Source organism: Lemur catta, chromosome 12 (genome assembly GCF_020740605.2).
Source record: "Lemur catta isolate mLemCat1 chromosome 12, mLemCat1.pri, whole genome shotgun sequence".
Classification (NCBI taxonomy): domain Eukaryota; kingdom Metazoa; phylum Chordata; class Mammalia; order Primates; family Lemuridae; genus Lemur; species Lemur catta.
The window spans coordinates 51,052,656-51,067,138 of NC_059139.1; positions in this window are offsets into that span (position 1 = coordinate 51,052,656).

Consider the following 14,483-nt stretch of genomic DNA (forward strand, 5'->3'; position numbering starts at 1 on the left):
GTCGATTAATTTTGAAAGTATTTAAAGGTGTGACTCTTGGTAATGTTTCCCTTTAAAGACAGAGTTAAAAAAAATAAAACCGATTCATTTACCCTTCAGGACTTTTGTACTTCTTTCCACTCCAGGTAAGTAGTTTCCCTCATTCTCTACTTGACCTCTTCTTCTGACTTATTTAAAGGTTCTTTTCTTGGTTCAGAATTCCCTATGTAATGCTTCTCAAATTCTTTTTAACCACCATCTATGATTAAATTGTCACTGCTTTTTTTTTTTAGAAGAAAACTAGAAAATTTTTATAACTACCATGTAATAGCTTTTATTTATTAGGCATCTACTATTAATACCATACTATGTGCCAAACATTACATGCTAAACATTTTATGTATATTTTCTCAGTCAACCCATTACAACCCTAATGGGATAGGCATTCTATATTCATCCCACCTTTACAGGGGAGGAACTGAAAGCACAGCAGGAATTTGTCATTTGCTTAAAATCCATGTGGATTTGAAGTTAAATCTGCCTAATTCCGAACCTTTGCTCTTAACCCCAATACTCTTTTGCCATTTAATTGGAACTAAATCAAGCATTTCTAAAACTATAGATAGCCAGATTAGGATATAGACTATTTGCATTCTGGTATGGCTCTGCCATAACTGACTATTTGATCAAAGGCAGGTGACTTAATTTGTGGGTGCCTGTTTCTTTATCTGTTAAAGGAGACAGTAGATTACAAAACCTTTAATGTCTTCTAGTTCTGCGATTCTATTTATGTAAATATTCACTAACCCCTATGTGGCCATGAATAGACACAAAGCTAAAGTAAAAAATATTTTAAAAATTGAAATTTAAAATATATTTTAAATTTAAAGAGAGCAGTTTTATATTATTCATAAAAATTCCTCTACACAAAAGGAACATGTTTGTTTTATTATTTTACTTTACAGCTAAAACAAACAAAAACCCTGGAGACACTCTCACTTTTGAGTGTGATGGCAGTTATGTCTGTAAATGAAATTTTTTTTTAAAGATAGGGTCTCACTCTGTCACCCAGGCTGCAGTGCCGTGGCACGATTATAGCTCACCACAGTCGAACTCCTGGACTCAGGTGATTCTCTTGTCTCAGCCTCCCGAGTAGCTGAGACTACCACCATGCCCAACTAATGTAAATTAATTTTATTTATTGCTATGAGTGATAGATATACATGTTAATTTCTTAGGATGACACTGAAAACCTTGAAACTCTGAATGTAATAGAGCATTGAATTTCTTTCTTTGGATTATATTCAGAAAGATTTAACGGGGGAGGGGATAGAAAAAGAAAGCAAAAATAAAAAGAAAGATTGAATGAAGAAAATTGACCCTGTACCAGGGCCTAAGTTTGGTTAAGTTAGACTTAGGTTTTCCCAGATAAGTTTTGGGTTTGCAGGCTTCTCTTATTCTATACATAATGGTCCAGCATTTTTCTTATCCCCATTTGTAATAGAAACGTTCTGTGCTGGTTATTTTGCCAATCCTGCCCCATCCTTCTCTAGTCCTCTTCACCTCCGTCTTTTCTCCACCTTTTCTGTCTTACTCTGTGCCTGAGAAGGCTGAAATTTGCTGACCACATCTTCATGACTGTTTTTGAGCTGGACCACATAGGAGATCTGAGAGTGGAAAGTCGAGTATTTCTTCCCTGCCCCCTGCTTTGGGACCCCATCTCACAGTTTCGGCATCAGTCCCCAACCACACTGTCTGCCAGTTGGCTTTTCTCCCCAGCTCCAGCTCTTACAGGCTCTGCCAACTCTATTTCCTTACTTCGTTTCTCCAGCACCAGGGGAAAAATGGCTTTCCCTCTGAAGACAGAGCCTCACCATTCTTTGTCTTTTTTCTTAACCTTGCCTATATATCTTTGATTATCTTTTCATTAAAGTATCTTCATTTGACCCATCTAGCAGGAATTTTATTTCTTCTCCAGGACCCCAACTGACTCACTGATTCTTGCCCTTGAGAAGTTTATAAATCTAGTTAAAAAACCCATGATCAACACATTAAACAATTTATATGTAACATAAGACTTTAAATCTTAGGTAGTTCATAGGACTAGCCAGATAAAATGAGATAAAATTATCACAGGAGGCCAGGCACGATGGCTCATGCCTAGAATCTCAGCATTTTGAGAGGCCAAGGTAGAAGGATCGCTTGAAGACAGGAGTTCAAGACCAACCTGAACAACATAGTAAGACCTGTTTCTACAAAAAAAAAAAAAAAAAATTAGCTCAGTGTGCTGGTGTGGACCTGCAGTCCCAGCTACTAAGGAGGCTGAGGTAGGAGGATCACTGGAGCCTACGAGTTTTAAGTTGCAGTGAGCTATGATGATGCCACTGCACTCTAGCCTGGGCAACAAAGCAAGACCCTGTCTCAAAAAAAAAAAAAAAAAAAAAAGTTTTCATAGGAAATGCTCACTCTCCAGATATGCCACACTACTTGTATTTTTTTAATTTTCTGAATTGGAAATTTTTAAATGTATTAGACTTATGAAATATATTATTCCAAACTAGAAAGTATTAGTCAAATTTCAACCAGCTATGGAATACTCACACTTGAAACATCCTGAGTCAGTGAAATATGTTCAAAGGTACCTGCTGTATAAACATCATGAGAGCCAAGAGGTCATTCTTGTGTCCAAAAGAGGAATTTGTTTGTCAAACAAGAAGGGCAGGGCATTTGCTACTGATCGGTCTAGAACTATCCACCATTCCCATATGCTACTTGACTAAGAAACTGAACAACTGCTGCTGGGAGAATGGGCAAGGTGTATGCTACACTCCGGTGCCTGATGTGATCACTGCAACCCAATAAACAGGTTACTGTTTTAAGAGCTTCGTTGTCAAGAGTAAAATTTGGTAGTTCGACCACAGGTTGGAAAAGGAATGACATCAGAATGTGCAGAGATGTGGTGAGTTCTCTCTGCCTGTGTATAGACAGCAGCCGGCTCTCTGTCTTAGTAGGGAAGGCTTTATGTGGGACTTGGGGGCTTGCTCTCAAGACTTGATTAGAACTCAAATAGGCAAGAGAGGAGGACTTGAAGGAAAGAGCAACAATATAAGAGAAGGCAGGAAGGTGAGAATGAGCTAGGTATCGTACACAGGACAATGAAGAGACAAACGACTTGATAGCCAAGTACAATTTGAGCAGTACAAAGTAATATTGGACAGATGGGATAGGTGCAGATCAAATTCCTGTAATTGTGTTGATGGAAGAGAACAGAACGTAAGAATTTCAAAGTAGTATCAGCAATGTGATTTCTCTGTAAGTAATGTAAGTTGTTTTTAAGTATAAATGTAGCTACTCTATAGAATCATGGTTGGTTAGAAATTGCTATCATATTTTCAAGCAGGGCTTGAATTGGATAGGCTCCTTGCTATGTCTGAATGGATATGTGTTCTCTCCAAAACTCATGTTGGAACTTAATCCCCAATGTAGTGGTATTGAAAGGTGGAGCCTTTAAGAGGTGATTATCCGTACAGGCATAAATGGATTAATGGGTTATCATGAGAGTGGGACTGGTGGCTTTCTAAGAAAAGGAAGAGAGACCTGAGCTAGCACACTCAGCCCCCTCACCATGGGATGCCCCGTGCTGCCTGAGGACCCTGTAGAGAGTCCCCACCAGCAAGGAGGCCCTCACCAGGTGCAGCCCCTGAACCTTGGACTTAGCGTCCATAACTATAAGAAATACATTTCTTTTCTTTACAAATTACTCATTTTCAGGTCTTCTGTTATAAGAAACAAAATGAACTAAAACAATCTCATGAGATTTCAGATCTGGGAGCTGATATTGCGTTCCTGTGCATGTTACAGTAGATGTAGGAAGAGAGGAAGTTCAGAAGTGCATTCTCGGCTAAATTGAGGGTGGGGATAGATCTACTAATGGGGCGACATAAGTTTGCAGCTATGGAAACAATGGTGTCATTCAAAATTGCTTTCTTTCCGAAAGTGGGAGGCAACATGACAATGATTTCCTCTCCCTGTACAGGAGCCTGCTTCCTACCGGGAGTGTGGGAAATGAGGGAAACACCCCGCTTATCGCCAGCCCAACCATCATAGGCACTGGATAAAGGAGGGGTCATAGGGATACAGAAATAATCACGGGTGGAGATAGGAATTTCCAAGGTCTTGGCAGGCACTATCCTGCTGGTGCTACATTCTATGGACTTTCTTTTCCACCTTTCCCCTCTGTTCTTCCAATTCCAAATGAGAAAAAGTGGCACCGAAACTCACCAACCTTTAACAACTGCTGCATAAATGTCTTTAAAATACTTGCTTCAGAAGTAGCAATTACTGGAGCACTTACCTAATAAATTCCTGGTGAGTACAATCTCCAGATATCAGAGAATTAAATAAAATGCCTGAAAACTGGATAGTAAATTAGCAACATCAGTTACTGAAGTGACATATGTGTGTTTTCACATTAAGGTACCAGTATGATATAACACCCCCATCGTGACAGTGGCCTTGACTCCTTGAGTTAGCAGAACAAAGGACTTTATGTAACTATTTTAGGCAGTAAAAATTTCCAAGTCAGCACCATTTTTTCCTATAAACCTGTCCTGCATAGATCACATTGATGTGCGAGTCAGATGAGATAATTATGCGAAGGTGCTTTGTAAACTGAAGAGCTGTATAATGGTCAAGGAATCATTATTACTATCATTCAATGAATCATAAAAGAACATTTTGGAAGGTCATTTGTAGGACAATAGTCTTAAATTCTAGAAAAAATGCACTTATCCTTAAGAACTAAAGGGTATTGAAAGAAATTTTTGAAATATTTATTATGAGTTTGGTATGCTGGTAGTAATGATCTGAATGGCTAACAAGAATTAAATACATTAAAACAGTATTATTCCATTACTTTTTAAAGAATGTTTTAATGTACTGTGTTCCAAGTATATGCAGATATGTTTAAAAGGATATTCACTGAAGTATTGGTATGGCAATACAAAATAAAACAAAACAAACAAATAGAGCCAACCTGGAAGCAACTCAGGTATCCAACACTGTGGATCTGTGTGAGTAAATTATGATGTATGGATATCATGGAATGCTATGTAGCCAATGAAAATAATGAAGTGGACTTTGTAAGTACTAACATGGAAAGATATCCAAGAAATATTAAATGATAAACACAGTGTCCAAAACAGTATATAGTGCATGATGAATATGTTTCTAAGAGCTATGTAATGGTCAAGGAATTACTGAATTTAAAAAGTTTCTCTATATAGAGATATGTGCTAGTAATCAAGAAAATGTTATTGAGGAATAGCTGCTATTTCTCTGTTAACGATGGCTCTCCATATTACAAGAGTTTAAATTTCTATAATATTTCTGTAATATTTTAATTTTTTATAATGAGCTTATACAACGTTCATGTGTGTAAAAAGTCAAGACTTACACAAATGAATAAAACACTTGTAGTTCAAAAAAAATCTAAACATATTAATGAGCAGATATGATTGACTTTCAAAAAACTGGAAAGAAATACTGAAGGCTTGAATTGTTAAAGCCAAATAGAGTTTAGTTCAACTTGCTGACGTTGATTTGGAATTGTAGGGCTTGAAAACATGCCTCAAAATATTGATCCCATTGCTCTGAAGCACCAGGCAATAAGTTCAAAATACTGTTCAGAGTCTCTATGGGTCGGAAACAACTCTTCTTGCTAACATAAAGCTGAAACAAAGATGAGTTTTATCCCCTTGTAAGATTTTTAGCTTTGATTTGTAACCAATAAATCAAAGGTCTACATGTTCATTGAATGCACTCTAAGCCCCAGAGAGAAATCAACTAAAATGGCTTGAACATAGGTTGAACAAGGTCAACTTGGACTTGCACAAAAGGAAGTACTGGTAATGACCAAAGTTAGCTTTGCTATTTTCTGTGCGAGCAAAGCACAAAGAGTGTGGACTGTTTGCAAAGGGAGATATTGATTAATGTAAGATTCAGCCATTTCAGAGATGAATGATTACTTTCCCTGTACTTGTTTTCCTTTATTCATTCATCCTTATACCTGTTAAAATGCCTTATTGATGACTAAATATATATATATAGAGAGAGAGAGAAAACTGTCATGTTATTAAAATTATAACACTACAGACTATCCAGCAACATGCAAAACAAATCTTATGAAGACACATAGAATAATGAAATTTTATTTTGTGAGGATGGTACGATTGTGGGTGGTTTTTAAAATTTCCTATTATTATTGTTTTAAAACAGAGCAAGCTACACATTTAAAAACAACAAAAACATTCAAAAAATTACAACAAGATGACTCCACAAAAATAACAACTTTCTTTTACATCTTAAAGGATGTACATGAAGGAAAAATCCTCCAATACTATATTTGCAAAAATAATTTGGTTCTAGATTAACTCTTAGAAATCTTCACAACTAGCTGTAAATGTAGCATAAGAAAAAAATTGTTCTTTTGGTATCCTGTGACTGTTTAATTGTTTCAATTTGTTCAACAGACTGTGCAATATCCCATTATAGGCAAACATTCATGATATAAAGAGCCTTTGGAAATTTGGAATTAGATTCCATAAGTCCATTATGTCTCCTAAGGCATTATCTTTTGGAAATATAGAGTAAATATGCATGAATTAAATAATATCCCCTTCTGGAAAAATAAAGATTAAAATAAAACAGAAAGCTCATATCCTCTATTAAATATTTACCACAAGTTCCTAAAAGCTTTCCTCAGGGAATCTGAGGTCCAGGATCCATAATGCTTATAATAAAAATATTATGAACACCAATAGGTTTATAATTTAAACATATGAAACCCTATTAATCATCTTTAGGATGACAGAAACAAATTTCAAGTCTTGATTCAAAAATACTTGAAGTGAAAAGAGCTCTTATAATAAACTCAAGAAACCAGTTAGAAGTAGCACAAGCATAAGTTTTGCTTTAATTCAGTCTAAATAAATATGTTTAATAGCAGAAATTACATCAATGTGATGTTTTTAAAACTTGATTAATGGCCAGGCATGGCGGTTTATGCCTGTAATGCCAGCATTTTGGGAGGCTGAGGCAGAGGATTGCTTGAGGCCAAGAGTTTGAGATCAGCCTGGTCAAGACCCCTTCTCTACAAAAAAATAATAATAAAAAATTAGCTGGGCATGGTGGCATGTAGCAGTAGTCCCAGCTACTCAGGAGGCTGAGGTGTGAGGATCCCTTGAGCCCAGAAGTTTGAGGCTGCAGTGAGCTATGATTGTGCCACTGCACTCCAGCCTGGGTGACAGAGCAAGACCCTGTCTCTAAAAAAAGTTGATTGGTAATATTGACTGAAAGGTGAGTCACAGCATGCTAGAGCTATATTAGTTTTCAATTAATTTTAACCGAAGATTATATAACATAATTACTCTGCTTTTGTTCATGTGAAAAACAGTGTTTAAATGGTGGAATTTAAGCTGTCAATTAAATGTATTGCTTCTATATGTATAATTGAGTTGTAGTGCTATGCTCCTTGTTTCTTCAGCTAAAATCTGGTGTGTTATATTTGCTCATTTTTATACTGTAAACAATATCTTCTTCAAAGAAATCATAATGAGAAATGACAGCATGTAGAAAACAAAAAAAATTTGATACATTTTAAAATTATAATACTTAAGATACAGTGAATCAAATAGGATTAAGAAAACACAATTTCATATAACTCTTAAAAACTTAGACCCAAAAAGATTCTAGAATAAGTATTAGATAAATGTAAACAGTCTCACAGTTATTAACATTAAAAGAATGGATTATGAATATTTGGTGCCATAAAGACTATAATTCTTTAGAATGATCACCTGGTCTGAGGGTAGTGAGTTATCTCACTTGATTGTTCAGTCAGTTACACATTGAACTGCTTGTTCTACTGCTTTCCTCCCTTCTCACTACTGCACTTGACTAGTCTTAAAAAATAAATAAATAAAATAAAAATTTTTAAAAATAGAATGAATACAGCTAAGTTATTCCATATTTTTGTACACCTAGTAGTTCAAATAGGAAAAATTTTCTAAGAGTAGCTATCAGTGATCATATGCTTCCAGAACTTTCTCTCATGTTAAGTCCACCTGATCAGCTGAATATGAAATCCATTTAAATGTAAGCATTTTTCCTCAAACACATTTCAGTAAGAATCTGTTGTTTGTTGACTTTATTACACAAATGCACACATGAATAAAATACAGGTCCTGTCCTCAGGCTTTCCTGTCAAATAGGGATCATAAATGAGATACACAAATAATTACAATGCCATGTGATGAGTGCAATTACAGATATATGCATAAGCTGCAGCAGTAGCAGAGAAAGTAATTAACTCCAGAATTGACCAGGAAAGCTTCACATCAGAGGTGATGTGTATATGCTGGGTTTTGAGGGATGGATGACTGTGAATTTAACATGAAGATGAGGGAAAGTAGGAGTGCACTTTCTCATCTTTCTCATTCTTTAACCAAAAATAAAATGTATTGTAATTCTATAATCATTTTTGCAAGGAACTAATAACATTAAAAGTCTTGAAAAGAGTATAAATTGCCTTAGTATCAAAATTAATTATTTTGATTAAATAAGATAGACTTTTGATTCTACATATTTGAAGTTCCATAAAAAAAAAATTGGCCAGAAATGAAAAGATACTTCTTAACTTGTAGATAGACGGATGTCACCGGGAAATAAAGACAGACTCTGGCGCCAGACTGCCTAGGTTTGATCTCAGGCTTTACTTCTCATTTGCTGTGTAATCTTGGGCAAGTTACTTAACTTCGTTGTCCTTTGGTTTCTGTATCCATTAAATGGGAATGTTAATATTAATAATAGCAGTACATGCTTCATAGAGTTGTTGTTAAGATTAAATGAGTTAATATGGCTGGGTGCGGTGGCTCACGCCTGTAATCCTAGCACTCTGGGAGGCCGAGGCGGGTGGATCGCTCGAGGTCAGGAGTTCGAGACCAGCCTGAGCAAGACCCCGTCTCTACTAAAAATAGAAATAAAAATTATCTGGCCAACTAAAAATATATATAGAAAAATTAGCCAGGCATGGTGGCGCATGCCTATAGTCCCAGCTACTCGGGAGGCTGAGGCAGTAGGATTGCTTAAGCCCAGGAGTTTGAGGTTGCTGTGAGCTAGGCTGACGCCACGGCACTCACTCTAGTCCAGGCAACAAAGTGAGACTCTGTCTCAAAAAAAAAAAAAAAAAAAAAAAAAAAGATTAAATGAGTTAATAAATATAAAGGAGTCAAAACAATGGTGTCCGGTAAGTGCTATATAAATGCTAAATGTTATTATTATTTTACCTTTCTTTTAGAGACTTTGAATTACAGAGAAAAGGGTAGTCTTCTAGTGAAACTGTAGCTGATAGTTCAAAATCAACCTGCTGTTCTATCTAAGGAGCTGAGTTTTCCTTGAGAAATGCCCCAGGAGGAAACCACCAAGACTGCCACCCTGGTCTTTGGCCAGTGATTCCAAATATGCTTAATTGAATCCATTCTTCAGGCACCATGGTGGATGAGTCCGCTGGGAGGGAACCCACCTCTTCTCTGCTGGCTGAACAAATGCAGAAGTTTTGTTTTATAAAACCACTCAGTACTGGAGAGCATGTTTTCCTACAGAGGATGTAAACTTGAAGTCACTTAAACTCTCATGTCATTTTTTTCCAGGAAGATGGAAGACGAACAAAACCATTCTGAAGTCAGTTAGCAATGCACAAGCTTATCAAAATGAAATACTGCCATAAAGAAGCAAAACTTGGTTTTAGAATTCTAAAGAACCTACCTATCAAGTAACAAAAGCAAAATGCCTTGCAGGATTCCCTGGGAGACTCCTCACCATCATGTCCAGCTGCCCAGTCACTGATCTCGAGGCATTAATAACATAGAGGATTTGGTGGCACAGTCAGAGTCCTTGTGGAATGCTTTAGAGTTGCACTAGCTGACATGTATACAATTTAATTTATACCACCATTTCCATAAACATGACAGACCCTGCTGCTGTTTAGCAGGGAGAGGAAGCCACTCTGCTGCCCCACATGGGCCCTAACACCGCTCCCATCTTTGCTTTTTCACTGCTCAGCAATGGCCTCCTCAGATCATTTCCAAATTTCTTAGGAACTTAATAGCGATGCTCTGAAAGGTTCTGTGTCACATGTATCAGGCTCTAGGCTTGGTCCTGATAACTAAAATGTAGATTTGAGTAGATTGACTATCTGAAATCTGGCCTCTAAGAGCTTCCCTCAAGTTGTGGTGATAGGCAATGTAGTCTTGAATGTATATTTACATACAGCTTTTTAGGAACAGAATTCTTGGGCAAAATAACTGCAGTATGTTCTGGTTTGCAAACCTATATGTTTGATTGTCATATAACATTATAGTTTAAAGATCATCCAGCCAATGCTTTTATTCTAGAGATGAAGAAATGAAAATTCTGGGGAGCTAAGAAATATCCCAGTCTCACAACTTATTAATGTTTGTACAGAATTAGAAACCTGACCTTTCATTATATCTCTTCTGGTGAACACACAAGGCCAAAGGTGAACACACAAGGCCAAACGCGATGGAAGGAGCCCCTGGCTAGGATTGAAGAGGGCTAGGTTCAATGCCAGTTCTTCCAGTAACTGTGTGACTTTAGATTAAACTTTTAACTTCTCTGGACCAATTTCTTTAACTATAAACTGATGGATTTGGTCTATAATTGTCCAGTAAGATAGCTACTGGCCACACATGTAACTATTGAGCACTTGAAATGAGCGTAGTCCAAATTAACATTTTCTCTATGTATAAAATACCCATTGAATTTCAAAGACTTAGTACCACTAAAAGAATGTAAAAAACTTCATCACATAACAATTTTTATATGAAGTACATGTTGAAATGATAACATTTTGGGTATATTGTGTTAAAACATATTACTAACATTATTTTTATTTGTTTCTTTTCCTTTTTTTAATGTGGTTACTAGCAAATTTAAAATTACCAGTATGGCTTGCATTATCTTTCTGCTGGACAGGTTACTCTAGAAGATCTCTCAGGTTTCTTTTAGGTCAGGGGTCAGCAAACTTTCTCTGCAAAGGACAAGATGGTAAATATTTTCCCCTTTTGCAAGCCATATGGTTTCTGTTGCAACCACTGAACTCTGCCCTTGTAGCACTAAGCAACTCTAGACAGTACATAACTGGCTGTGGCTATGTTTCAACAAAATTTGTTACCAAAAAAAGCGATGGGCCAGCTGTGGTCCACAAGCTAGCAGTAGTTTGCCATCTACATTCTATGGGTCTCTTCGTGCTTTCTTCCACTCAACATTTACTAAGAAGCCCTTACCTATTTTAAGATATGTAAAATAAAGACCCAGTCTCTGCTTTGAGTCTAGAGGAGAAGCCAGGAACATAAACACATAAGCCATGATGATACAGTGTGAACAACACTGTGATCTAGGGGATTAGAGAAGGCTTCTTAAGGGAGCAACAATTGAGTTAGTGTTCCGAAGAATGAGTAAGGAATAATTTTCCAGCTAAAAAAAGGTTTTATCTAGGGGAATATGCTAGCACACATATGGGGACATGTGTGAATGAGGGGCAGGGGGAACTGTGGTGGAGAGAGTGGGGAGTGAGGTGGGAAAGAGGAAAGGGGCCAAATGATGAAGCGCCTCCCACGCCACTCTGAGAGCATACGCTTCTGCGATGATCATACCTATTAGACAGGCATTCCGAGGGTCAAAGCATGCCCCCCTGGGACGGCCCCTGAGGGTAGCAGCAGCCGTGTAGGGCAGCCAGCCTGGCAGGGTTTGGAGTGGGGTCAGAGAAACACAGAAGCAGCTGCACAAGTGATGAGTGGGCAATTTGCGGGTAACTAGATCTGTTTTGCATCAGGGGCTGAAAATCTAGCCCGACGCTGGCCACCAATAGGACCAGACAGCCTCAGCAGGTAGTGTCGGCAGGCCTCAGACAGGAGCAGACAAGAAGGGAACAAGAAGTAGAGGAGAGGGAGGAAAGGAGTTGAGAGAATAAGAGAGTGAGGCAAACGCTGGATTCCCTATAGAGGTCATAAACTACAAATTGCTTTAGGAGACTCGGAGGTGCTGGGCGGGAGGCTGCCGGGGGCTGGCAGGCTGAGGTCACAGGTTCTTGGCCCAAGCTGTGCATTGGAATCTCTTGTGTAATTGGAACTTGAAAAAAAAAATTATGAAGTGGATTAAAATGGCATGTCTTTATTTAAAACCATAAATATATGTAAGGCATATGTGAAAGATAAAAGAGGAAAAGAAGGAAGGCCAGAAGAAGAGAAGAAAGAAGAAAATGAAAACATGACTGCAGCCAAAAAAACGAAACCCCCAAAACAAACCAACCCCCCCCCCTCAGATGCCCACGCCCCATCCCTGGAAACTCTGATTTATCTGGAATCAGGGCCCAGGCATCAGCAATTTTAAAAGATGATTCCAGTGCACAAGTGGTTAAGTACCACTGGTTTGGCTAACTAGGAGCTGAAGTGATACCCATGACTATTTGGCTGGTAAGAAGATACTCAAGAAAAGGCAGGCAAAGCAACACAGAGAATCGAAACCCATTTTCGTATGTGGGAACACAATTAAAATTACATGCTATAGTAATCTGCATATACTTATAGTTGGATAATTTTGTACCGTAGTATGTGAAATGCACAACATGAAATGCGAGAATTTTCTGCATAGGTTTGACATGACTGAAACCAGATGTCTTCACCAGGGTTTTTTGGGCCCAGATATTCTAGGATCCTCTCTTTTTGTGGGATCATCAGCTCTTGGGAACGTGTCTTCTGGCGCCCAAGATTGCCTGTCAACTCAGAAAGTGGACTGTTGCTATAAAGTTGAGTTGAAGCAGCTGCAGATAACCTGCAAAGCTGAAGCTCTGGTTTAGGATTTTTTTTCTTTTTCTGGTAGAACATAGATCCACACAAAAATATTTAATCAAGAGTATATAAATTCAAAAGCTCTTAAAAATAGTACTGTACCTTTTTATAGTGACAGAATTATAAATTGACATTTCTCTGCCTTTTAAGTCAAGAACAGAAAATACGAAACCATTTCAAAAGACTCAGCCTATCTGACCATCTTATTTTATATCACAACCGCCACTCCTTTTCTGCCTTCTTTCATTTTTTTCCCCATAGCACTTCAACTTTTTCCATACTACAAAACTGGTAGTTACTTTTTTTGTCTCCTCCATCTCCCCTAGAATGTAAGCTCCACAGGGGCAAAGTTGTTATCCATTTTATTCAGCCGTAATCTTAGTGCCTAGCATTAATAAGGGTGCAATAAATGTTTGTTGAAAAATTGAACCAACTGTTTAAAAACTCTTGTTTTGGCTGGGTGCAGTGGCTCATGCCTGTAATCTAGCACTCTGGGAGACTGAGGCAGGTGGATCATTTGAGCTCAGGAGTTCGAGACCAGCCTGAGCAAGAGGGAGACCCCATCTCTACTAAAAACAAACAAACAAACAAAAATAGAAATTATATGGACACCTAAAAATATATATAGAAAAAGTTAGCGGGGCATGGTGGCGCATGCCTGTAGCCCCAGCTACTCGGGAGGCTGAGGCAGGAGGATTGCTTGAGCCCAGGAGTTTGAGGTTGCTGTGAGCTAGGCTGACGCCATGGCACTCTAGCCTGGGCAACAAAGTGAGACTCTGTCTCAAAAAAAAAAAGAAAAGGAAAAAAAAAAAACTCTTGTTTTTTAACATGTTGCAAAAATGTTTTAGAATAAGATAGGTGATGTCTGATATCACTTTAAGATTGTGTTTCATTAAGAAGCAAATTTAAGAAAAGATGCTGTAATTCTAGTAAAACTGTTTGAAATGAGTCAATAATACATAGATAGCAAGTGTAGGGATAAATTCAATTATGAATCTGGAAGAAATTGGGTGAAATTAGTCAATAGTTGGGTGAGGTGGCTCACGCCTGTAGTCCTAGCTACTCGGGAGGCTGAGGCAGGAGGATCACCTGAGCCCAGGAGTTTGAGGTTGTTGTGAGCTAGGCTGATGCGACGGCACTCTACCCAAGGTGATAGAGGGAGACATTGTCTCAAAAAAAAATAAAAAAAGTTGTAGAATTGCCTTTTGACTGAAAGAGGATCATCCTGGGGTTTCATTCAGGTCTAGATCATGCTGATACACTTTCTCCTCTGCCCCAGTTCCCTTCTTCCCGTACCCTTTTGCTATGAGACCAAAGAGATGAGGTCAGAAGAAACAGGGAGAATGTTTGCTTTCTATAATCTGTAAGCAAGTAATTATAGATCCATTTGGGGTTTAAAAGCAGAGTGGAAACTGCCTACAATAATTTCTTTATGACAAGTTGCTCCAAAGTCCCATAGTCCTGGAACTAAGGTTTCCCGCAAACTTCTGATTCTAAAAGAAGATTTATGGCAAAATGTAATCTGTGTGGGCCTGAGTAATCCCAGGTTAGTTTAAGCAGAGGATTATTGAGCATGGT